General features: G+C 35.3%; 1 long non-coding RNA gene across 1 annotated transcript; it reads left to right on the top strand.

Annotated features, from left to right (window-relative positions):
* Positions 1–6,100: 6,100 nt before the first annotated feature.
* On the top strand, positions 6,101–12,740 carry LOC140746820 (uncharacterized). The gene is made up of 2 exons (XR_012102817.1): positions 6,101–6,487; positions 12,362–12,740. It is a non-coding gene; the product is annotated as an uncharacterized LOC140746820 (long non-coding RNA).
* The last annotated feature ends 13,119 nt before the right edge of the window (positions 12,741–25,859 follow it).

Below are 25,859 nucleotides of genomic sequence, written 5' to 3'. Positions count from 1 at the left end.
AGACGGGCTCTCTGACTCAACTCAAGCCACCGACTGACACAATGTAGTAAGGTTGTTTTCATTCGTCGACTGTTGACTTGCTGTATTTAATTGGTAGACACCATTGATCTTCATAGCACTGGCAACTACAATTTCACCACAGTAGATGTTACACTTCTGTGTATCAAAATGCACCTCAAGTCCTTTTGAAGCCATCTTCTCAACAGAAATAAGATTTGTTGCCAATCTGGGCACATAAATAACATCGTGTATTTTAGTAGTTTGAGTGTGTCCATCTAACAACAGTTCCACTTCACCGTGTCCCTGACTATATATTATGTGATTGTTGGCCACTGTCACTTGTAGTGATGTCGCAGGCTGCGACATCACTACACACTAACCGTGGAGCATCCTCAACATAGTTTTGTAGTAAATCTTTGTTGTTTGTCATATGACAAGTAGCACCAAAGTCGACATACCAAGCATCGGAGTTAATATAAACAGCTAATATGTTCAGTAATGTTCCATTCCATGCTTTTTCACATTCTTCACTCTGTTTCTCATTTTTGTTACTTCTCATTGGACAATCTCGGGCATAATGATTCGGTTTCTTACATATGAAACATTTAACTTTATTGTAATGTTTGTTGAAACCTTTTGTAGCACGGTTGGTAAACATTGCACCTTCTTCGCACTTGTCAAAATCTCTGCGTAAATTCTCCTGTTGTAATTTACTTTTCACTATTTCACTACTCAATTTAATGTTCGAATTCTCCAATGCCATAATAAGAGGATCGTAATCTGGCGGCAGGCCGCTCAACATTAATACTGAGAGAAAATCATCATCTAAAGGAGCATTTATGTCTCATAGTTGCTGATCAAGGTCCGTGATCTTCAAAAGATACGTTTCCATATCATTAAATTGTTCCAGTTTCAATCCAAACAGTGTGCGTAAGAGACCAAGACGTCTACACAGCCCTTTATCTTCGTATGCAATTTTGAGGTTATTCCATGCTGCAAATGCAGTCTTTACGTTGCGTATATGGGAAAATGACGACGGCTGCACCATTAAACATATTTTTGCAAGTGCTCGCAGTTGCTTACGGTCGTCATTGACTTTCGGTACACCAGGCGCGGACTCTTCAATGCAATCCCACAAGTCTTCGTGAATTAGGTACATTCGCATTAAAAACGTCAAATTTGCATAATTGGACATGCCACTGAGCTTCTCAAAATTAATTGATATTCCGGAACTCGAAGCCGAAGGCACCGGTAACAATGGAACATCGTCATCTTTCTTTGACATCTTGTATTTTTCAATCTTGAGGACGAAACTATTTGTGTACTTTTATTAATTGCGTCTTCTGGGCCCATAACCTGATGGGTTAGGGCCAAAATAACACTCGATTACTATTATAAATAAAGATTTTATTTCTTTTAATCTGACAGTTTTGACAAGTAGCAAGAAACAGATTAAAAATTGTGCAGTTTATACTCGTAAATTCCTAACAGTTTTATTACTAGTTTTACCTGGAACACCGTGATAGCTATCGGTGATGACCTTATTATTATTGCAAATGTTACATATGTATTGTGCTCATTGAAACACTCAACCAGCGCTTGTCATATTTAATAGGATGCTATCTAATAATATTTACCTAGCGCTTGTTCCCAGAATCTGTAACTAAAATTAAAGCTGCTTATTGGGGGGTTTTGTAACAATACTTGACTTGTGATGGCCGTAGACGTGGACTAAACTTGAATGAAAATGTAACATTTCTTGTGGTTACAATTTGCGAAGGATACATGGAGGTATAGCTGAAGAAAAGGAGTTTGATAGTGTTCGCATTGTAACCCCAACGGTGTATTGGTCTAGGTAAAATGGTGAATTAACGTAAGTTATAACTTATTAATAAACCTTCAGTCTTCTATGTTTTTCACATGTTTTTTGTGACATAATGTGTAACTATTACTTGCAATCCACTTTAAAAATTGCATATGTAAGGCAGATTCTCCTTAGCTGAATGTAGAAAAAAAACAGTTACTATAGTGGTGTGAAAAGTTGAGCTCGCATGTGAATCGGGTTTCAGTGGAAATCATAGGTGATGCATACCGGGTGGACACTGGTCTATGCATAGTCATGGATTACATGCAAAGTTGTAAGCATTTTGATCGTTCGAATGTGTTCGGTTTAATTTAATGAAGACAATTCGTCAGTCTTGCTCGGAGTTTCTCAAGTATTAATAATGACTTAAAGTTGGAACTTGTTTTACAGTAGTTTAAATTGTTATTGGATCTTCTTTCTTATTTTGTAACATAGTAATAAATACCTTTCGAGATGACGTACATCACGATCCTAGACTTTACGTGTGAAATTATTTTATGTTGGTACTTTTAGTGAATACTTTAGCAGTGGTAAGTCAACTATACCATCATGTTTTAATTATTCATTGACATGAGGAGTTTATTGTTATTTCATTTAATTTCGTAACTGTGCAGATGGCGACATTACGTCTAGATATACGGCTGTGGATAAAACAAATTCAGAAAATTTACGCACGCAATGTTTATATTATACGAAACTGTTCGGCATGTTTTTTTCCTTTTCATAACTTTATCGTCGTTACACTCAAACAGGTAAAGGTTATAAAGGTGGTAGAAACCTTTATGGTCCGGCAATACCACTACCATGCAGCAGTGTTAGGCTCTGTTGTGTTGAAGGTGTTGATGGGCCTCAGTAGCCACTTACCATCAGGTGGACTGCATGCTTGTCTGCTACTTCTAAAATTTGGTTTAAAGTTTTTGCGTGTGAGCGAATATTATGTATAAATCAATACGGGACGAAATAACGGTATTTGTAGGTATACTTATTATTCAAATGGTTAATTACAATAACTTTTGGAAGTTATTCACAATTTCTGGTGATAACAGATACTTAACGTATGTGTTATATTAAATTGAAATAGGTAACTCTATTATTATCAGATATTGTATTGGAACTCGCGGTTCATACCAGAAAATATTCGTTATTATTTTGTGTTCATACTGTTTTGACCGCTGTTTGTTGTTCTACGAATTAAAATGTTATATCTTTGCAGATTTATAAGTCAAAGTCAGGTTCGGACGAGCAATTATATACCTACTGCAAGTTCTGATAAAATTCGAAAAATCTAATACTGCAAAAAGAAAAAGAGACAAGAGTACACTACTGTCAAATTGAACTCTGCAATGTCTGATCATTATTGTGTGGTAAAGACTTTATAGCAATGCGTATCGCACAAACGAAGGTAATTGTAATAGTCAAGGTAAAATAAGATAAGGTAAATAATATAATGAAGGTAGGATATTCCAATACCTTTTTACGTTTAATGACCTGATTTTCGTTGTAATGTAAATGTGGACTTCAGAGTGTTATTTCGTTGCAATTTGACGTCATCACATGAAAGGTACGAACGAAAGGCTCATGTTATGGTAAGACAATAGTCTTTTTATAATTTTATTAAGTATAACGACCACGGAGTACTTGCTGCTCTGATATTTTCTTTACTATATGTAAAGTTGACATTAAAACTGTTTTGAACGTGACAATTCACTTTATTTTTATTTTTACACATTTGTGTTGTAGACATCAGATTTTTCGGTTTGAAATTAACTGTTACTTTTATATTTTTATGCTTGTTACAGCTTATTTATTTACAGTTCTAAATAAGAAAAGCACTCGTGCATGCTTTCGAGCAGGTCTCGAATAGTTTCGTATAAAATTCTGTCATAGTCAAATGAGTTGACTTATAAGAAGGCATTAATGATTTTCAAAAAATCCTGTCTGAGATAGTCAGGCACATTTACAACAAGTTGTGAGTACAGCGTTTCATCAGAAGATACCATATTGGTGGAGTCGAAGACGGAATATGAAGACTATTGCCACTCTGTAGCGGTGATAGCTTAGTTGTTGAAACTCTGCCTCTCGATCGAGGGGTACGAGGTTCAAATCACAGGCACGCACCTCTGACTTTTTAAAAAAAAAAGTTATGTACGTATTAGACATTAATTATCACCTGCTAATAGCGGTAAAGGAAGACTTTGACTTTTTTTACGAACAACTTTTCCAGTAAAAGTTATCTCGCGTTAAAGTAATTCGAAAATAAGTTGAGGCTTCCCATGCTTTGAAATTCGAGCGATACTTCTATTTTGCTTAGCTTTTTCAGACCTTGTTAAGACTACCTTTGTCTGGTGCAGGGGTCGGCAACCATTTAGTTCAAAGCACACATTCTATAAAATAATCAAAATCTAAACTTGTTTCTATTAACGTGCTTTTAACTTAGCATATGTATACATACGAGTAAATAGGAAAAACCGATTGTAATCGCATAATATATTTTACGTTTATTTTATTAATTATATTTCCAATTATAGCAACAGTACAAATACTGTAACGACATTATAATATAATTTATAAACATAAAAAAATATTTTAGTACATATTTAATAATTTTAATAAATATTATTTATAGTTCAACAATGTAATAACTTTTTATAATTTCAAATTTTATTTAGGATAATAAATAATTCCACATATTATATAATGAACAGTAACATCAATTCGAATTTCTCGCATAAAATATCCCATCGATCAGAGACTTGTATATCTAATAAAAATTTTAACAAAAAAATACAACCGACTTCTATGTCACTACAAAGTAAAAATAATTGAAATAAATGTTGGTTTAGTACATATTTCTGAAGTCGGCGCTCAATATATTTCGTTGGATAACAATGTAAACAGCATGTCTAATATGAGCGCCGACTTCAGAAATATGTACTAAACCAACATTTATTTGAATTATTTTTTACTTTGTAGTGACATAGAAGTCGGTTGTATTTTTTTATTTAAATTTTTTTCTCGTTAAAATTAATTAGTTTGTGGTAAAAAAATATCTTAATAAATAGTGTTGTAAAGCTAAAATGGTGCTATGCCACCAATTATCGAATAGACCAACAACAACAATGCCCTTTTCTATACTAATATTATAAAGAGGAAAACTTTGTTTGTTTGTTTGATTGTAATGAATTGGCTCAAAAACTACTGGACCGATTTTAAAAATTCTTTCACCACTCGAAAGCTACATTATTCACGAGTAACAAAGGCTATATTTTATATGAAATATATTTGACAAATAGATTTTGAGGCGGTACAAAGTTTGCCGGGTCAGCTAGTCTTTAATAAAATGCAAAAACAGTTGGAAAAAGTAAGAAGCCATTTAATTGTATACATTTTACATATTATTGTGCAAGTTTAGTTAAGTGCATGTGGGAGAATGCTTCATTTCATATATAAATATTCCGTTTTTAAAATCACATGATATTAATTTCGAACTACCGCTCCGTATTAACAATTGGCTACCTGTATCATGGTATAAAAAAGGGGCGCGCAACTGTCAACAGATCAGAAGTTGTCCAATAGTGGGCACGGCAAGGTGGTGCTCTGAACTGTTTGGTGTTTTGCTTGGGTGTTATTGTTACTATGGTGGCATTAACTCATTTAATTATTTATTAATTGGAGGCATTAACTCATTTAATTATTAATTAATTCATTTAATTATTTTAACTATATTTTTATAAATATTGGTTAAATTAGTTGAATCGAAATACCATTGTAGATCTACCTACCGGCGCGCCCACATCAGAATCGGGATAGGATACGCCCTTTTATTACGTAATAGTTTTAAAGTAACGGTAACAGAAGATAATCAACCGCGTGTATAGGAAGTGTTCAACTGAAGAATTTATCGTGGCTGTACTCCTGACGACAGTTTGGGACGCGCAATGGAGGCGATATTGACAAGGCCTTCGACATTGGAGGAGCTGTGTGTGAAACACATGATGAAACCGGTTGCGTGAGTAACGTGTACGGTTTGTCTAAATATTGAAATAATTTTATGTGCATTATTTTAGCAAGCGTGTGAAAGCAACCGCAAGCTTGGGTACCGCAAGCTTGGGTATGAAAATTGAGGAGGTGGAAGGTGGTTAGCATCGTCCATGTTAACGTCTACGTAATTAAGACTCATTGGCGCCGAGACTCATTGGCGAACGATTGGCGCTCCGGTATGATCAAACCAATTGTTATCGTCGTTAATAAGAAGCTTGGATATTAACGATATCACATTTTTATAACGTTACATTAAAGTAATAAGTGACGCATTTGATACTACAGTTTAAAAACAGATGCGGGTAGGTGAAGTGGGGACGACACCTTAAAGGCGCTCGAATTAACAGAGAGCGACATTCTGGTCGGAGACTTCAGCAAGAACAGTCGAATAACGGAGATACTTGTGTAGTTATAATACTTCTAATCACTAGTGTGAACTTACTTACGTATAGTTATTATATCGTTACTCTGTACCTTTTATGTGACTATAAGATTACACGCCTTCAAGACCTTCAAGATGACTATTATTTAATATCAGAAGTGCTCGTGAAGAATCCAGCTCGCAATCATGAACGGCGATTCGTAAGTACGAACATCCTTGACACAGGACTAAAAACCGTGAGTTAAAACATTATTTTGTTAACCGACTTCGAAAAAGGAGGAGGTTACTCAATTCGACCGTATATATTTTTTTTTTTTTTTTTTTTTTTATGTTTGTTCGGCGATTTTTTCGCGATGCCGCGACCGATCGACATGATTCATACACCATTGTATGCGGCTAGTTTCACAGGGGGTCCCATTTCGAAGAAATTTGAAAATTTCCGCCAGTTTTCCCGGAAAATTGGAAAAACCCGATTTCATATAAACTTGAATAAGTCGAGTATTTCTTAACCAATTTTAATTTTCTTTTTTTCATATGAAAGGGTGTTTCGTTGCGGTACTTTCCTACCTTAACGCTCTGATGATTAGAATTTAAGTTATGGGGTGGAAGTCATCATCACTACCCCTGCTTTTTACATATTTTATGACAACTTACCTTCTGCCCACTCAATTCTCATGAAACTTAAAATGAACATTGAGTGTCTAGGTTATCATGATATGATGGAAAATTTGACCTTCAACTCTTCAACCCTGGTAATGCAGAAGTGCCTCCTGCCTCAACCATACAAGTTAGGCATTTGGAACTTATGGATATTTAATAAAGTCAATAAGTTGAGATATATGATGGAAAATTTGACCTTCCACTCTTCAACTCTGATAATGCAGAGGTGCCTCCTGCCTCAGCCATACAAGTTAGGCATTTGGAGCTTACGAATATATGATAAGGTCTTTGAGTAGAGACATATGATAGAAGATATGACCTTCAATTCTTCAATCCTGATGATGCAGAGGTGCCTCCCATGTAAAATATATAGATTAGACATTTGTTGTAATGAAGTAGCTAGACAGAGATATATGATGAAAAATTTGACCATCAACTCCTTTTTCTTTTCTTAACTATTGAATTAAGGTAAATTGGACCGGTTCACTCGCAGAGTTTTACCACCTAGTTTGATTTATTTACTTATCTGTTCCTACCTAACCTAGCCAATAATTAGTATCTCATAAAGCTTCGCCTATAGTGTTTCGTATTGAATTGGTTAGGTTAGGTTGGAACATATAAGACAATATAAAACTAAGCGAGAAGGGCGCGGCAGCGCCCTGCGAGCGGGTGGGTCCAATCCGTATCTATTCAGACCTTACCTTTATTCATGATCACATTTATACAATTTTACATAATATTAATACAAACGTTAGCATATCATCACTAAAAGGGCGAAAAAAAAAATTTTAACAAAAAAATAAAACCGACTTCTATGTCACTACAAAGTAAAAAATAATTGAAATAAATGTTGGTTTAGTACATATTTCTGAAGTCGGCGCTCATATTGGACACGCTGTTATCAAACGAAATATATTGAGCGCCGACTTCAGAAATATGTACTAAACCAACATTTATTTCAATTATTTTTTACTTTGTAGTGACATAGAAGTCGGTTTTATTTTTTTGTTAAAATTTTTTTTTTCATATGTGAGTTCAATCTCGGTAATAAGTAAAAATGAAGGTAGATAAATGTCTTTGATGTAAGGGCAAATTATTTGAATGGATAGATTGAGACTAGTATGTTGAAAACAAGATATAATTGATTAATATAATTATTGTTGCTATTATAATTGGAGGCTCAATTTAAAAATATATATATAGTACAATTGTGCATACCGATAATTCTTAATACTGGAACGAATTGTCCTAATTGTTACATAAATTAACTAATAATTAAATGATATGTTAATACCCTCTGAAAACAATACAAACTTTAATCTTCTCAAATTACTTGTTAACATTATAAACTGAAGAGTTTACTTCAAAATAAGTTCATTTTCTGTGAGTGTCTAAAAAAAAATTTTTGCAAAGCAGTTCTTGTGGTAACTCTGATCATTTGGCTATAGTCTGTGGTGTGAAAAGTAAATCCTAATTGGTCTAAAGGTACACCTACTTATGAAATATATATAAATACACCAACTTATGAAAATATTTTAAGGGTCTTTATTCTTAAATGTCAGGCTGTATAGATATAGAGAGGCATATATGGGAACCTAATGGTTGTTAATATAGGCTAATGTACGCCATAAATTGCATACAGATTAGACTTGTATTTATTTTTGATAACTTTTAATGTTGAATCAACTAGATTTACGTATATGCGTTTGTTATTATTGTATGGAAGGGACTATGCGGTAACAACAAGTGCAGTTACAGAGTACAGTATACCTACTTGACATAACTGACACGTTTATTAGGTTGCAAAATTTTGATTATTCATAATTGTACAGAAATATATAATATCTACGTGGTAAATATTTAACTGGCTGCAAATAAGTATCACGACCACCGTATTGAGTGGCTGATTGTACCCACGAGGGAAATGGTCAATGAGTTTAAGGTTTTATGTTTATATGGATATAAATTGGCTTTATTTAAAAATAAACTGGCATTCACATCTACATTGTTCACATTTTCATTTTATAGATCAATGAAAGTTTCCTTTTGATTTCATATACTTGATACGTATTTGTTATGAAAGAAGCAAGGAGTACGTCGCCAAATTTGAGCTTTCCATCAATTCTAGGCGATCTCGCGCAGTACTGTGTACTACTGTGTTTTGACACCCATAAAGTATAAATGCACATCAGTTAATGATCTATAAGAAAACTGAGAAACTTATACGCTGCGGTCTTTGGAATATAATATTTAAAAAAAAAGTCTCCCATTCTACTTCTGACTGACTCACTTATACAGAATATTAGATGTCTATTTTAAATTAATTATGCAACGCTTCGTTTTGTATTAATATTTCATTACATCTCTTAATTTGAAAACTTTAAATTTGAATTTGAAACATTACACGTCCTTTTTGTTTGAAAATTGGGCACTATCAAATACTGGTAAATGAAGTTTTGTACCTTAAACGTTGAGACGCTTAGACTATCGATATTATCAATTATGTGAGCCACTTACGAAATGATAAACGGGATCCACTTTGTATGGGATTCAGAATAAATAATTTTAAATAAAATAATAATAATAATAATAAATTGGTGCTTTTATAACTTGCGCTTAGTTCTATTTACAAGTAACAGAAATTAAGTTATTATACGTATTAAGTGAGAAACGGTCACTGAAGCCTACATAAATTTAGATAGTCTCTTGTATACCATATTTAAAATGAGTCTTGCCTGCGACTTTGTTCATGTGGATTCAGAATATAATTTGAATTGCATTTTAAAAACGAGTCTTGCCTGCGACTTTGTTCATGTGGATTCAAAATATAATGTGAATTATACAATGCCGTCTGTCAAGATCACGGAGTACGTTGGTAATTTGGAATACTCCATTACCTGGTCATATAATGTTTAAAAAAATGTATACTTTTGATATCAACTTCGTAGTTTCGGTTTTAATGCATTTTCAAACATACAAACCGACAGAAAAAAATCTTTTTCAAATATATTCGATGTAAACACGTGAAGATTTCATTCTTATTATAGGTATATCATAGCCAAATGAATAATAATGTTGTTTAATAATATAATCAAATAAAAGCATAGGTACATTTCGATGGGATTTTCTTATACAATAATTTACTTTTCATATAAATTTCATACGGTTCACAATTGCGTCATGTCTAGGTTTTCTCTATAGAAACATCGAGCGTCTCCTTGAGTGTTGGTTGTAAATGATACATATTATATTAATATAATATATACAGATATTACGCACTAATATAATTTTTATTACAAACTATATAAAAGTCAGGTGAAGCCGAGGCGTTTGAAATATATATAATAAGTATGAATTGTTCGGTAATAAGGTGCATCATAAGATAGTTTGACTAACTGTTTGTTTGGCTGGCTGGTATAAAATCATGATCAACTTTAAAATACCTTTTTCAGGTCATAGAAATTTTAGGTTGTGATTGATAAGGAGCCACATGTTATGTAAAACAGTTAGTTTTAAATCTGACGATCCTGATGAGACAAAATTAGAATTGGACAAGATTATTAAAATCATGTCATGTCATAAGTATTCAAAAATTTTAAATTAATCAGACCGTTCAAAGTAGGTAAAAATCGGATTCAAATATTCCGTTACATACATACAGGTCAAGTTAATAAAAGCGTGGCAAAAATAAAAGCGTGTTTAAAAAAATATTTTATCAGTTGTAGACACAAATAAGTTTATTTAAATAATGGCCGGTTTCTGAAGTAATTTTTCTTGGTAGGTAGTTTACGAGTATGTACTCAATAACACTATCCGTTTGATAACTACGGAAAAAAAATCCGCTTCCGAGGAACTCAATGTAAGACAAGCTCTGTTTAAACTCCGTTTAGATTAACGAACCATTTTAATGTGTTTATTCTTTCCATAACATTATTTGATATTTTTTTTAAAAAAAAAAAAAACGACGTTTACGTAAAGTCTAGCAAATCTTTCTTAGTATAATGCATAACTTTTACAATAAAATAGCCCCCAAACCATAATTTCCTTATGGGAATATTAATTTAAAACTTTTGGTGAAAAAAAAAAAAAAGTTAAGTAGTTAAGATTATTGCACAATTGACAAGTATGTCGCTGACGTGAACGCATGGGTCCGTTAAGCTTTGTTAATTAAATTTTGAAATTCATGTAATAGTATGTATTATTATAACCGAATATAATTCAATTTAATGTATTGAATTTTCTTTCTGACTTTCAAGTGGGTTATGTAGCCCTACTTTGAAAGAAATAATTTGAATTTGTGATAAATAACGTAAAAAAAATGGGTTCATACAACTTATTACGTGTTATATTGTGTGAAATTCATGGTTTACCATTATTTAGTCTTTAACTTTAATATAATTCATTTCAAATATAAACGATATATTATTATTTTGATACTGCTTCATCAGTTGATAAAAGACGTACGTTGGAAAGGCAACTATTTGTATAAAATAACATTGTAATAATTAAAAGAAGTACTAAGTAGTAATATAATAATGTTATAATAGTATTTTGAGTCGCACAGATTCATTTAGTGGCCAACTATATATCTATCTATCTATCAGTATAACAGTTATTGAACAGGTTGTTGAGCATTCCGAAATGCACTAATAAGATAAACGTCGTTATTCTGATGCGTAACTTTATCGAATCAATAGTTGTTAGAGATTTAACTATTGGACTTAGAATCCAGGCATAAATAAAGTGGGCAGCTAGATGTTGTCATTACTGTAGGTGTAGGAAACTTTGTGGTTTGATTTTTATTTATCCGGAGTTAAGATGGATTAGTGCAGATGCCTCGAGCAGTGTGATGTTCACGGGTGTCTCTTGGTGATGCATATGGTTGGGTTGACCCAAGGCATCGAGTACCTTGAAGACACTAAGTGAATATTGCATTTTTGGAGTAAATTTGAGTTGAGCACTGGCCGAATGTTATCGTAAACAAGGTACAAAAACTGCGGTGATACATGACTAGAGTGATCCTATATGAACATCACCTAGTTATAACCGTGTTTTTTATTATTTAACAATGGTCTAATGCATTCGCTTCAATACCTGTCGCGCATATGACATTCATGTAAAGAGTCCTTATGAACTATGCCTGCAACAGAAATCCGTGGTGAACACTGTTGGGGCAGATTTATAACCTAGGTAATATACAACTAGTGTGATTCTATATGAACATCACCTAGTTTAAGCCTTGGTTCGGATCAACAGTTCGGGCCTTTTACATGCGAGTCGGTATTGCAAGAAAATGCGTATAGTTTAAGCCATGTTTTTGATACAGTTCGGGCCTCTTACGTGCGAGTCGGTATTACAAGAAAATGTGTAACTCTTCTGGACTTAGGCATTAAACAACTGGTTTTCTTTTGCAGCTCTTGCATCAGACCATACACGATCGAGGACGAACGTGTGAGCAGGACGGCCGAATGTTATCGTCGTTAATAAGAAGCTTGGATATTAACGATATCACATTTTTATAACGTTACATTAAAGTAATAAGTGACGCATTTGATACTACAGTTTAAAAACAGATGCGGGTAGGTGAAGTGGGGACGACACCTTAAAGGCGCTCGAATTAACAGAGAGCGACATTCTGGTCGGAGACTTCAGCAAGAACAGTCGAATAACGGAGATACTTGTGTAGTTATAATACTTCTAATCACTAGTGTGAACTTACTTACGTATAGTTATTATATCGTTACTCTGTACCTTTTATGTGACTATAAGATTACACGCCTTCAAGACCTTCAAGATGACTATTATTTAATACAATGGTTTTTATATTTTCGATTTTGCTATTTGAAAGTTGTTAAAGATTATAAGAATCACTAATATTAAAATATTTGGTTATGCGCGAAAAATTTTACAATCACACTCGTAGGTACCGACATATTTTTAGAAATGTTTTGGGTTTTTAAAATCTTCGAGTAATTTCAACTATGCTTTTCACAGCTTCGTTGCTTATATCAACTCTTTAAGAGTCTATGCTTGCTTATGCTAAATAAGTAAATGAATAACGATCATATTGTTTTAAATTATTGCGCTGCAAAAGTTCTGATATTTACCCTTTCGTATGTACCTATTCGTTGTAATGCATTTAACATTCTTAATAAACTCCCAGTCTTAAAATAAAACTAGTCACAATGAAGATTATTATTGAAGTAAAAGGTTTGATAAATCAGGTAGCATACTTTTTGCCATCGCAATTCCATGGCCCGTGAAGTTTTATTTCTAGTTTCACCTGGAACACCGTGATAGTGAGATATGTATTGTGCTCATTGAAAGGTGTACTCTCAACCAGCGCTTGTCATTTTTAGTAGGGTGCTATCTAATAATATTTACCTAGCGCTTGTTCCCAGAATCTGTAACTAAAATGAAAGCTGCTTATTGGGGGTTTGGTAACAACACTTGACTTGTGATGGCCGTAGACGTGGACCAAAATTGAATGAAAATGTAACATTTAGATTCTGGTGGTGAGTCAGTAAGTTGTTTATCGGTAAGCGACTTTGTGCTCTTACAAATTTGTGTATTTAAAGTTATTGATAAAGGTTACAATTTGCGAAGGATACATTAAGGTAAAGCTGAAGAAAAGGGAGTTTGGTAACGTTCGCATCACCCCAAATGGTGTATTGGACTAGGCAAAAAAAAGGTGAATTAACGTAAGTTATAACTTATTAATAAGCATTTAGTCTTCTGTGTTTTTCACATTGTTTTGTGACATAATGTGTAACTATTACTTGCTATTCACTTTAAAAATTGCAGAAGTAAAGAGAATCGAAGCTTAGCTGACTGTAGAAAAAAACAGTTACTATAATGGTGCAAAGCTTTTGGGCGGTAGGCAGAAAAAAAGTAACATTGTGCTCTTGAGTCATTATTATAATTTAATAGTATTTTCAACAAATTTCTTTGAGTTTCTTTTAAAAATAGATCAGTTTACTCTCAATTACTACTTACAAGTGTTGGTGACTCTCTATATGCACTAAAACTGTAATAACAAAACTGCACTGTCCTGTCTGCACCACTGTCACACCTCTGCACTAATTATTTCCGTGTGAATTGTACTCCTGTGTGAACTATGGCCAACTACACTGCAGTCCTTGAAACGCAACAAGCTCTGGAGGCTACCATGTTGAAGAAGTTTGCCGACTTGGAGTCACAGTTGAAGGCATCGGCCCCACGCAGTGGTCTCACACTGCATCGTTTGCAGGAAGAAGTGTCTGAATTTAAGACACACATCTGGACAATTTTAAACCTTCTTCGGCAGCAAATCTCAGAGATAGCACGGACAGTTGAAGCTGGCGAAATGCGACACCGTAGAAAATATCTTCTTGTCAGCGGGATACCAGAGGATGTCGAAGACCTGCCAGTGTATGTAGCCAAGCTTTTTAACAATAAGCTTGGCATATTGGACATCACAGGTGACAAATTTAAGGCATGTCATCGCCTTGGTGTTCTCAGTGAGGGAAAGTGTCGTCCGGTTCTCGTACGCTTCAATGACTACACCAGTAGGTCCTCGGTGTGGAGGAAGAAAACATCATTCAAAGGAACTCCGTACGTTGTCTCCGAGTTCCTTACACGACACCGCCAGTCATTGTTTGTGCAAGCGCGTCAACGTTTCGGGATGAAGAATTGCTGGACTGCAGACGGCGTCATTATTGTTAAGCTGTCAGACGGTTCTAGGCATCGCGTGTTTGGTGAGGACGATCTCAAGGGCATTATTGCATCAGCCAGTAACTTGCCAGATGCCCAGGACCTGCCAGGTACGAGGTCTCCGTCCCCAGCGCCCGCAGCTGATCAGCATACGAAATCCAAGCGTGCAGCGAGGTACAAAAAATAATAACAACTGTGTATTATCTATTCGCACTTTGTAAAACTTTTGTTTACATTATCTAAGATGCCTACTGAAATCCTCTCGTGAATATTTTTGTATTAGAGGGTAACTTTCACTAGTTATTCACACTGTCACCTTTTATTATAATGTTTATAAAAATATGTGACAAACTAAACCTCTTACTTGTCAACTGTCAGTTCATAATAACATCTGTCATGGCGACATCATCAGTGGTCTGTTTTCGAAGATTGTTATAAAAACATAATTATTGTATTTAAAATCAATATCTTTCACTGATGATGTTCTTTTTTTATTATTATTATTATTTAACGTTGACGTATATCTGAAATGTTACATGTATTATTTAGTTTTAATGTACGTTTACAACCATTTTATTTTGTTAACGTTTTGTACGTTTATTGAGCAATGTGCTATATTGTGTGGTTGTACAGTACTGTTACCTTGTTTAAAAATATTCTATTTATTGATTTTTTTTTCTATCATTTTTACCGGCAGGACGTGCAGTTAACATAAAGTTTTATTGTAACTTAATTAGATTATATTATTTATTTACTTTATTTATTTAATAAGAAATATTTAATACTAAGCATTAGCGCTTGGTATGTCCGATGATTCTGATGCCAATTCATTTTTTTCTGCTTGTGATATTAGTCTTCATTCCAATTTGAGCAATGATACCTATAGTGAGCCACTTACTCTTGGGAACTTACTACAAGACGCTATAGGTTTTCTAGATTTTTCCTTTAATGTTTGTCACTTAAATGCACAAAGCATTCCTTCTCACTATACAGACCTTCTCGACACATTTTCTATTGCAACCTCGATTCATGCCATACTTATTTCTGAAAGTTGGCTAAAACCTTCCTTAAACTCTGTCTCTTATAGTCTCCCTGGATATGTCCTTATAAGAAATGACCGCACGGGTAAAGGTGGAGGGGGTGTTGCTATATACTTGCGGAGCAATATTCCTTATAAAATCCTCGCCATATCTCCATCCCCTTATTCCGCCTCAAGTGAGTATATCTTCCTTGAGGTTAGAGTCGGTGGTGCCAAAGTCGTGCTTGGTGTCGTTTACTGTCCGCCTAACACAGACTACTTCTTCAGCCTTGAGAATGTGTTAGAATCCGTTTGTTCAGAGTATACACATCACATCGTCATGGGAGATTTTAATACTGATGTCTCATGCAATTCTTCTAGGTCCATGAAGCTTCTAGACATCCTTAAATCTGTTAATCTATCTCTTGTCTCTTACTCTCCTACTCACCATAATCTCATCTCTCAAGATACTTCTCTCGACTTAATATTTGTGTCTTCCTGTAATCATCTCATTGCGCACGGACAATTGCAGGCCCCTGGATTCTCCAGGCATGATCTTATTTATCTTTCTTATAAGGCTAAACCTCCGAAAAATAAACCTGAAGTTGTCTGGATTCGTAATTTTGCTAGAATTGATATACCTAAATTAAAGAGTGACGCTGACCGCATCGACTTTACTTCTGTAGTTACTGCATCATCTATTGATGACAAAATTTCTGTTTTCAACACAGCTGTATTGACTCTCTACGACTTGCACGCACCACTTAAGGCCATCAAAGTGAAACGGCCGCCTGCCCCGTGGATCACTCGTGGTGTTAGAATGGCAATGTCGCGACGTGACAAACTTTTTAGAAAATACAAGCGTGACAGGTGTGTTGAAAATTGGGATTTGTACAAAGTAGCTCGCAATAGATGTAATCAAATGGTGAGGGCAGCCAAGCGTCGTTATATTTACGACAATATTTCTTGTTCCTCTTCGGCAGACATTTGGAAATTTTTGAACTCCATAGGCGTAGGAAAATCGTCATCTAACCTTTCTATGCCTCCCTTTTCGCTTAATGATTTAAATAATCACTTTTCTGCGTGCTCATCCCTCAATTCGTCTATCAAATCTAAGACTATTTCGGAAATACAATCTTTGAGTCAACCCACCATTAATGTTTTCTCCTTTTCTCCGGTATCTGTGGATGAAATTATAAAGACCATTTCTTCTCTCAAATCGAAAGCAGTTGGCTTTGACAATGTGGGCAGAGCAATGATGTTTCCTCTGCTAGAGTGTTTTGCCCCTATACTCGCCCACATTATCAATTTTTCATTGTTGTCAGGGTGCTTTCCTTCCGTCTGGCGTAAAGCTTTTATTTCTCCTCTTCCAAAAGTATCTAATCCCTGTCAACTAAACGACTATAGACCTATTTCTATTCTGCCATTTTTATCAAAAATCCTGGAAGCCACAGTTCATAGGCAAATTTCTTCTTTCCTGTTTATGAATAATCTACTTTCTCCATACCAGTCAGGTTTTAGACCGGGGCACAGTACCACGACAGCCCTACTCAAAGTGACTGATGACATTCGTGAGGGCATGGAGAAAAAACTGGTCACCATCTTAATTCTCATAGATTTCTCAAACGCATTTAATATGGTAGATCATGATATTCTCCTCGCGGCTCTCCAACATCTCAACTTTTCATCCACAGTTCTGGAATGGTTTTCCTCTTACCTTCGTGGTCGCCAGCAAGCTGTCAGAGTTAACCGAGTGTTTTCCGATTGGTGTGACTTAATGTCTGGTGTCCCACAAGGTGGAATTCTCTCTCCCATATTATTCGCCGTATTTATCAATTTCTTAACTTTTTCTCTTGACTGCTCTTACCATTTGTATGCGGACGACCTTCAGATATATACACAGGTTGATGCCAATGATATTGAAAGTGGGATTAACAAGCTTAATGAAAATTTAAATAATATTTATTCGTGGTCACAAAATTATGGTCTTAGCGTGAATCCATCCAAATGTCAGGCCATTATAATAGGTGGATCACGCCAGTTATGTAAGATAGATTTAAGTACTGTCTCTCCGATTCTTTTAAATAACACTGTAATCCCATTTTCACCTGTGGTTAAAAATTTAGGTATTTACATAGACTCGACATTAAATTGGAACGCTAATGTGAATGAAGTGAGTCGGTCTGTTTTTGCAACATTACGCTCACTCAACCGTTTAAGGAACTTTTTACCTGTTTCCACAAAGAAGTATCTTGTGCAGACACTTGTTCTCCCCATCATCGACTATGCTGATGTGTGTTACTCTGACATAAGTGAAGATCTCCTTAACAAACTTGAACGTCTTGTTAATTATTCCATACGTTTCATATTTTGTCTACGTAAGTTCGACCACATTTCCTCGTATCGTCGCCAGCTTAATTGGCTTCCTATTCGTGAACGTAGACAACTCCACTTGCTTAATTCTCTTTTCACAATACTTTTTGATCCCGTTGCACCGGAGTACTTAAAATGTAAATTTCAGTATCTCCGTGATTTCCATGATCGGGAGCTCCGTTCTTCGGACTCCCTTGCTTTGTCTTTTCCACCCCACCGCTCTGGGTTTCTCTCCAATTCTTTCACGATTCAATCAACACGGCTTTGGAACGCTCTTCCTGAGGAGGTAAGAAAAGTGTGCTCCAAATACACTTTTAAAAAGAAAGCTATAGCTCATTTCTCTAAAAAATCTAATATTAAATAAGTAATTGCATTTTATATTTGTTCGTTGCTCATCCTAGTTATCTATTTATTTGCTATATATCTATTTATATGTCCTTTTTTCACTCTCTTTTCTTTATATTCTCATGTTTGACTTTCTTTTTCTATCCTTCTATTCTTTTGTTTTCTTTTTTCTACATATATTTTTTTTTCTTCTTTTATTTATCTTATATATTAAATGTATTGTGCGCCGCCTTTATATTTTCTGCACATCCTTAAGGTTGACTGGTAGAAAATGCTACTTAGCATTAAGTCCGCCTATTGTACCACTTGTTTTTATTGGTCAATAAAGTGTAATAAAAAAAAAAAAAAAAAAAGCTGTAAGCATTTTGATCGGTCAAATGTGTTTAAAGGTTTAATTTAATAAAGACAATTCATCAGCCTCGCTCGGAGTCGATCAAGTATTTTTAATAATAACTTAAAGTTTGAACTTGTTTTACAGTAGTTTAAATTGTTATTGGATTTTCTTTATTATTTTGTGTCATAGTAAATAATACCTTTCGAGATGACGTACATCACGATCCTAGACTTTACGTGTGAAATTATATTATGTTGGTACCTTTAGTGAATACTTTAACAGTGGTAAGTCAACTATACCATCATGTAATCTAGCTAACAATCTAAACGTTTTAATTATTCATTGACATAAGGAGTTTATTGTTATTTTATTTAGTTTTGTAACTGTGCAGATGACGACATTACGTCAATATATACGGCTGTGGATATAACAAATTCAGAATATTCACGCACGCAATGTTTATATTATACGAAACAATTCGGCGTGTTTTTCTCCTATTCGTAATTTTGTCGTAGTTACACTCAAGCAGATAAAGGTTATAAAGGTGGTAGAAACTTTTATGGTCCGGCAATACCAATACCATACAGCAGTGTTAGGCTCTGCTGTGTTGAAGATATTGATGGGCCTCAGTAGCCAATACCATCAGGTGGACTGCATGCTTGTCTGCTACTTCTAAAATTTGGTTTAAAGTTTTTGCGTGTGAGCGAATATTATGTATAAATCAATACGGGACGAAATAACGGTATTTGTAGGTATACTTATTATTCAAATGGTTAATTACAATAACTTTTGGAAGTTATTCACAATTTCTGGTGATAACAGATACTTAACGTATGTGTTATATTAAATTGAAATAGGTAATTCTATTATTATCAGATATTGTATTGGAACTCGCGGTTCATACCAGAAAATATTCGTTATTATTTTGTGTTCATACTGTTTCGACCGCTGTTTGTTATTCTACGAATTAAAATGTATATCTTTGCAGATTTATAAGTCAAAGTCCGGTTCGGACGAGCAATTATATACCTACTGCAAGTTCTGATAAAATTCGAAAAATCGAATACTGCAAAAAGAAAAAGAGACAAGAGTACACTACTGTCAAATTGAACTCTGCAATGTCTGATCATTATTGTGTGGTAAAGACTTTATAGCAATGCGTATCGCACAAACGAAGGTAATTGTAATAGTCAAGGTAAAATGATATAAGGTAAATAATATAATGAAGGTAGGATGACTCCAATAACTTTTTACGTTTAATGACCTGGTTTTCGTTGTAATGTAACTGTGGACTTCAGAGTGTTATTTCGTTGGCATTTAACGTCATCACATGAACGGTACGAACTATAGCTCATGTTATGGTAAGGCAATAGTATTTTAATTATTTTATTAAGAATAACGACCACGGAGTACTTGCTGCTCTGATATTTTCTTTACTGTACTCGTATGTAAAGTATACATTAAAACTGTTTTGAACGTGACAATTCACTTTATTATTATTTTCACACATTTGTGTTTTAGACATCAGGTTTTTCGGTTTGAAATTAACTTTTACTTTTTTATTTTTATGCTTGTTACAGCCTATTTGTTTACAGTTCTAAATAAGAAAAGCACTCGTGCATGGTTTCGAGCAGGTCTCGAATAGTTTCGTATAAAATTCTGTCATAGTCAAATGAGTTGACTTAAAAGGCATTAATGATTTTCAAAAAATCCTGTCTGAGATAGTCAGGCACATTTACAACAAATTGTGAGTACGGCGTTTCATCATAAGATACCTTAGCTTAGTGGTTGAAACTCTGCCTCTCGATCGAGGGGTACGAGATTAAAATCACAGGCACCTCTGACTTAAAAAAAAAGAAGTTATGTACGTATTGGACATTAATTATTGGACATTAAAGGAAGACATCGTGAAGAACTACACATCGGGGATCTTACAGGAAATATATTCTCAAGGGTATCTGGAGTCTACCCAGTGTACGTTTGGACGACGCAGAAGACTATGCCATAGATTTAAGCGAGCCAAACGAAAATATCTGTAGATTTTACTCTCAAACCATGAACGAAACGCGAAGCTCTCTCGTTATTTCGTATATAATTATTGACTATACATATAATGTAATGTGTTTTCAGACTACGAGAACATGTGCTATGGAAAGTAAACTATTTGAACATGTCAGATGACTGTGAACCCTGTGAAGCAATGACAGTATCGACAGTCAAAAATCTGGTAAAACCTTTGTGTTTCTCTTGAGTACTTGCGAACTTTGGAACTGTATGTGGATTGTAAGTTCTGTGTTATCGGGATTGTCTTGCATATCGATGATTGTCTGGCCAACAGTCACGTTTATGTTTGATAATAACCCGAGTGCCATGTGATTTGGCAATTCTTTTCAGGAAATAATCAATTAAGTACGTTATGTGACCTAATGAATGTTTTGATGTCATGTGACTTGACATCAGCCATGTGATTTGGCAATTATTTTCAGGGATTAATCAATTATGTACGTACGTTATGTGACTTAACGAATGTTTTTGATGTCATGTGACTTGACATCAGCCATGTGATTTGGCAATTCTTTTCAGGGAATAATCAATTATGTACTTACGTTATGTGACTTAACGAATGTTTTTGATGTCATGTGACTTGACATCAGCCATGTGATTTGGCAATTCTTTTTAGGGAATAATCAATTATGTGCGTACGTTATGTGACTTAACGAATGTTTTTGATGTCATGTGACTTGACATCAGCCATGTGATTTGGCAATTCTTTTCAGGGAATAATCAATTATGTGCGTACGTTATGTGACTTAACGAATGTTTTTGATGTCATGTGACTTGACATCAGCCATGTGATTTGGCAATTCTTTTCAGGGAATAATCAATTATGTGCGTACGTTATGTGACTTAACGAATGTTTTTGATGTCATGTGACTTGACATCAGCCATGTGATTTGGCAATTCTTTTCAGGCAATAATCAATTATGCACGTACGCTATGTGACTTAACGAATGTTTTTAATGTCATGTGACTTGACATCAGCCATGTGATTTGGCTGTTCTTTTCAGATAATAATCAATTATGTACGCAATGTGGCTTAGGGAATTTTTGATGTCATGTGACTTGACATCAGCCATATGATTTGGCAGTTCGGTTCATGTGACTTGACCATTTATTTACACTATTAGACACCGGTTATGGGGTTAACCAATTAAAGTTACGTGTTTTGCAATTTGTGTACCATGAGATTTGGCTTCTGTGGTTAAAATTAAGACTGTATTATCCGCGAATCTAAAATAGTTTATCCACTTCTTTAATATTATTGATTTTTTTTAAACTTTTGTTCCCGAGCCGTAACGGCTGCTCGTCAGAATGGCCGTGTGGGAGAATGCTTCATTTCATATATAAATATTCCGTTTTTAAAATCACATGATATTAATTTCGAACTACCGCTCCGTATTAACAATTGGCTACCTGTATCATGGTATAAAAAAGGGGCGCGCAACTGTCAACAGATCAGAAGTTGTCCAATAGTGGGCACGGCACGGTGGTGCTCTGAACTGTTTGGTGTTTTGCTTGGGTGTTATTGTTACTATGGTGGCATTAACGCTTATTCATTTAATTATTTTAACTATACTATAACTCGTGCGCAGGTAACTCAAAGAGAAAAAAAGAGTGAACCGATAATGACGCGACGACGCCGCGCCAGAGTGGAAGCAATTGGCGAAAATGTCCGAGATATGACGACTGTTAACGACGGCAACGTTATCATCGAGACTGAGCCGCGCACCAAGTCTACTGGAGCGCCGGTATTACCCCCCGCCCCGCGTAACCGCAGCGCATCTGTGAATGCACACAATATAGATGTAGCAGTTACATCGGTGAGCCAAAATCATGATGCAACATATCAAGACGCTCAAGACAAGCAATGGACAACGGTACGGCGCCGCAAAGCACCTCGGTCAGTCGTTTTGGGTACTGGCGAAATAGACACAGGATTAATGGCGATTGAAAAAACGCGCATGATTCATTTGTGGTCGTTGCACCATAATACGACTGCAGATAATGTACAAGCTTATATGCTTAAGAAAAAGCATTCAGAGACCCCGTATTTGGTTCATAAATTAACTTTGAAACACAGCAACTACGCTTCGTTTGTAGTAACAGTGCCTGAAAGTCTATTTACCTTCTTTATGGCTGCAGAGAATTGGCCGCCTAATACGAGGTTGAATCAGTGGTTTCGTAGGCAGGACAAAGTCAATAATAAGAACAACTAGAGACGGAAGCCAGAGACATCATAACGATACGGAAGTGTACACTACAATATACTACCAAAATGTACGTGGTTTACGAACAAAGTTACATAATCTTCAGACGGCATTAACTACTTCGCAAGCAGACGTTTTTCTATTGTCGGAAACCTGGCTAAATTCAAGTATTTGTGATTCGGAGGTCGTTCCCAATGGGTACAATATCATCAGAGCCGATAGGCCAGGGTCGAGACGCGGAGGGGGAGTTGCTATTATAGCTACCTCAAGATATGAATTGCGTTTAACCACTGCGTTGGAGTGTGGAACCACAGGATGTGAATTAATTTGTGCAGGTTTATATCTAAATAACAGTTTGTTAACAACGTTAGTATGTGTGTATATTCCACCACATACGGAGGAAGAGAAGTACATTCATGTATTTAACGTTATAGAAACAATTTGTTTAAAACATGAAAAGGTGTTAGTATGTGGAGATTTTAATTTTAATTCGGTCAATGTTAATGTTATTGCAAGTTTCGAGTATCTACTAGCGTTCTGCGAATTACAGCAGGTAAATACAATCTGTAATAATTATGGTACTATATTAGATTTGGTTCTGGTCGGTATATCATTAAGCAAAGTAACTGTGGAAATAGCTACTGATGAGATTATATTGTCGGATAGCTATCATCCACCCTTGGAAATGCGAATTAATTGCAAGCCTGTTAGTATTACTAGTGAAGTTCCTTTAATTAGTACTAACACTGAATGGAATTTTCGCAAAGCTGATTATTACAAATTATATGATTGTTTAAGGAATGCCGACTGGCATTCTCTATTTAGCGTAATTGATTCAAACACAGCTGTGATGAATTTTTACTCCATTTTAGGCAAGTGTTTCGATAACTGTGTACCAAGTAAACAGCGTGTGGCAGTACCGCCTCGATATTCTTATCCTGAGTGGTACACGCCTTCAACAAGACGCTACATCAAATTAAAGAGCCATTTTCATCGGTTATATAAAAAAACGCTTCTCAAGAAATATCGCATCAAGTTTTCGTATTACAGGGCGCTGGTGAAGTTAAACATTAAATTTGATTTCCGTTCTTTTAAAATTAAAATGGGGAAAGATATTCTAAGCGATCCGTCATCGTTTTGGGGCTACGTAGCCTCTAAGCGCAATAAGGGAAGGCATGGGAAGACACTCTTACATAATGGTGCGTCGGTGCCTGACTCGGAGTGTGCGAAGCTGTTTGCCGAGTATTTTAGCTCTGTTTATTTAAAAACACCACCGAAGCTTGATCCACAAAATGCAACGGAAACCGCCGAATGTTTTAGCAGACGTATACACATTGATTCTGTTAGCCTGGCAGACGTGGAAAAGGCAATAAACAGACTAAAACCTAAAAGATCGCCTGGACCAGATGGTATACCGCCGTATGTAGTTAAAGATTGTCGCTCAGTGTTTTTAGAACCGTTACAATACATATTTAATTTGTGCATTAAGAACTGTTCCTATCCCGATGTTTGGAAGGTCACACGAGTTGTACCAGTACAAAAGAATAATTTCGGTTCAGATGTAAGTGACTACAGACCGGTGGCTGTATTATCAGTGTTCGGCAAATTGTTTGAGTCAGTATTGCATCAGTTGATAAGTGTCCAGGTTGAAAGTCAATTATCAGATGCGCAACATGGCTTTAGAGTCGGTTGTTCCACGACTAGTAATTTATTATCTTTTTACTCATACACTGCTAAGGCAGTTGATGAAGGTTGCCAGGTTGACACTGCATATTTTGATTTTCGGAAGGCGTTTGATACGGTTGAAAACGACATCCTTCTCCGTAAGTTTTCTGCTGCCGGATTTACTCCTGCCTTACTAAGTTTTTTCTCCTGCTACCTCCGAAACCGGAGGCAGTATGTGCAGTACAATGGATTTATCTCTGAACCGTATTATACGTTTTCCGGAATAAGCCAGGGTTCGAATTTGGGTCCTTTGGCATTTTTAATTTTTATAAACGATTTGCCGGACACAGTTAGTACGGCTCGCTGTCTGTTATTTGCAGATGATCTGAAATTATTTTTTAAAGTCAGGAGTGCATCTGACTGTATTGTGTTGCAAAAAGACATACAAAATATCAGCAAATGGAGTGAACGTAACAAGTTAATGTTTAACGAAGCTAAGTGTTCTGTAATGTCTTATACTCGGGCCCATAATCCTATTGAATACAAATATCAGTTAGGTGAGGTAGTCCTAGAAAGAAAGGTAGCAGTCAAGGACTTAGGTGTGCTAATGCGTAGTAACCTAAGCTTTGCTGATCATATTACTGCGGTAACTACCAAAGCCTATAGGTCACTAGGATTCGTACTGAGACAAGCTAAAGATCTGGAGAACGAGAAGGCGATGAAAATGTTATACAACAGCTTTGTAAGAAGTTTGTTAGAATCGAACGCAGTTATCTGGAGTCCACATGAATATAAATACAAATACATGTTGGAAAAACTCCAAAATAAATTTTTAAGGTGGCTGTACCGTAATAAGTATGGTTACTTTGTAGGCTTTCCATACGTATATCCAAGTTTATTCTTACTTGGCATGTTAGGTTATGATTCCCTCACAGTTAGACGTGATATTTCATTGATTGATTATTTTTATAGATTATTAAGGGGTAATATATTTAATCCATCAGTGCTTGAATTAATTTCGCTAAATGTTCCTAATATAAATAATCGTGTGCGTCGGGGTAAATTATTCGCCGTTCCGGGGTGCAGATTGGTGTTAGTCAGTGAGTCGCCGTTAATTCGCGCGTTGACATTGCTTAATGGTGTCCTGACTTCGGATACCAGCATTGACCTGTTTTACACGGCACCTGCTGTATTTCGTAGAACAGCTAGCGCCTATG

The sequence above is a fragment of the Epargyreus clarus genome, unplaced genomic scaffold (genome assembly GCF_041222505.1).
Source record: "Epargyreus clarus isolate Ecla_fem2 unplaced genomic scaffold, WU_Ecla_fem_2.2 ptg000013l, whole genome shotgun sequence".
NCBI classification, from domain to species: Eukaryota; Metazoa; Arthropoda; class Insecta; order Lepidoptera; family Hesperiidae; genus Epargyreus; species Epargyreus clarus.
This window is presented reverse-complemented; position numbering and strand designations above follow the sequence as displayed.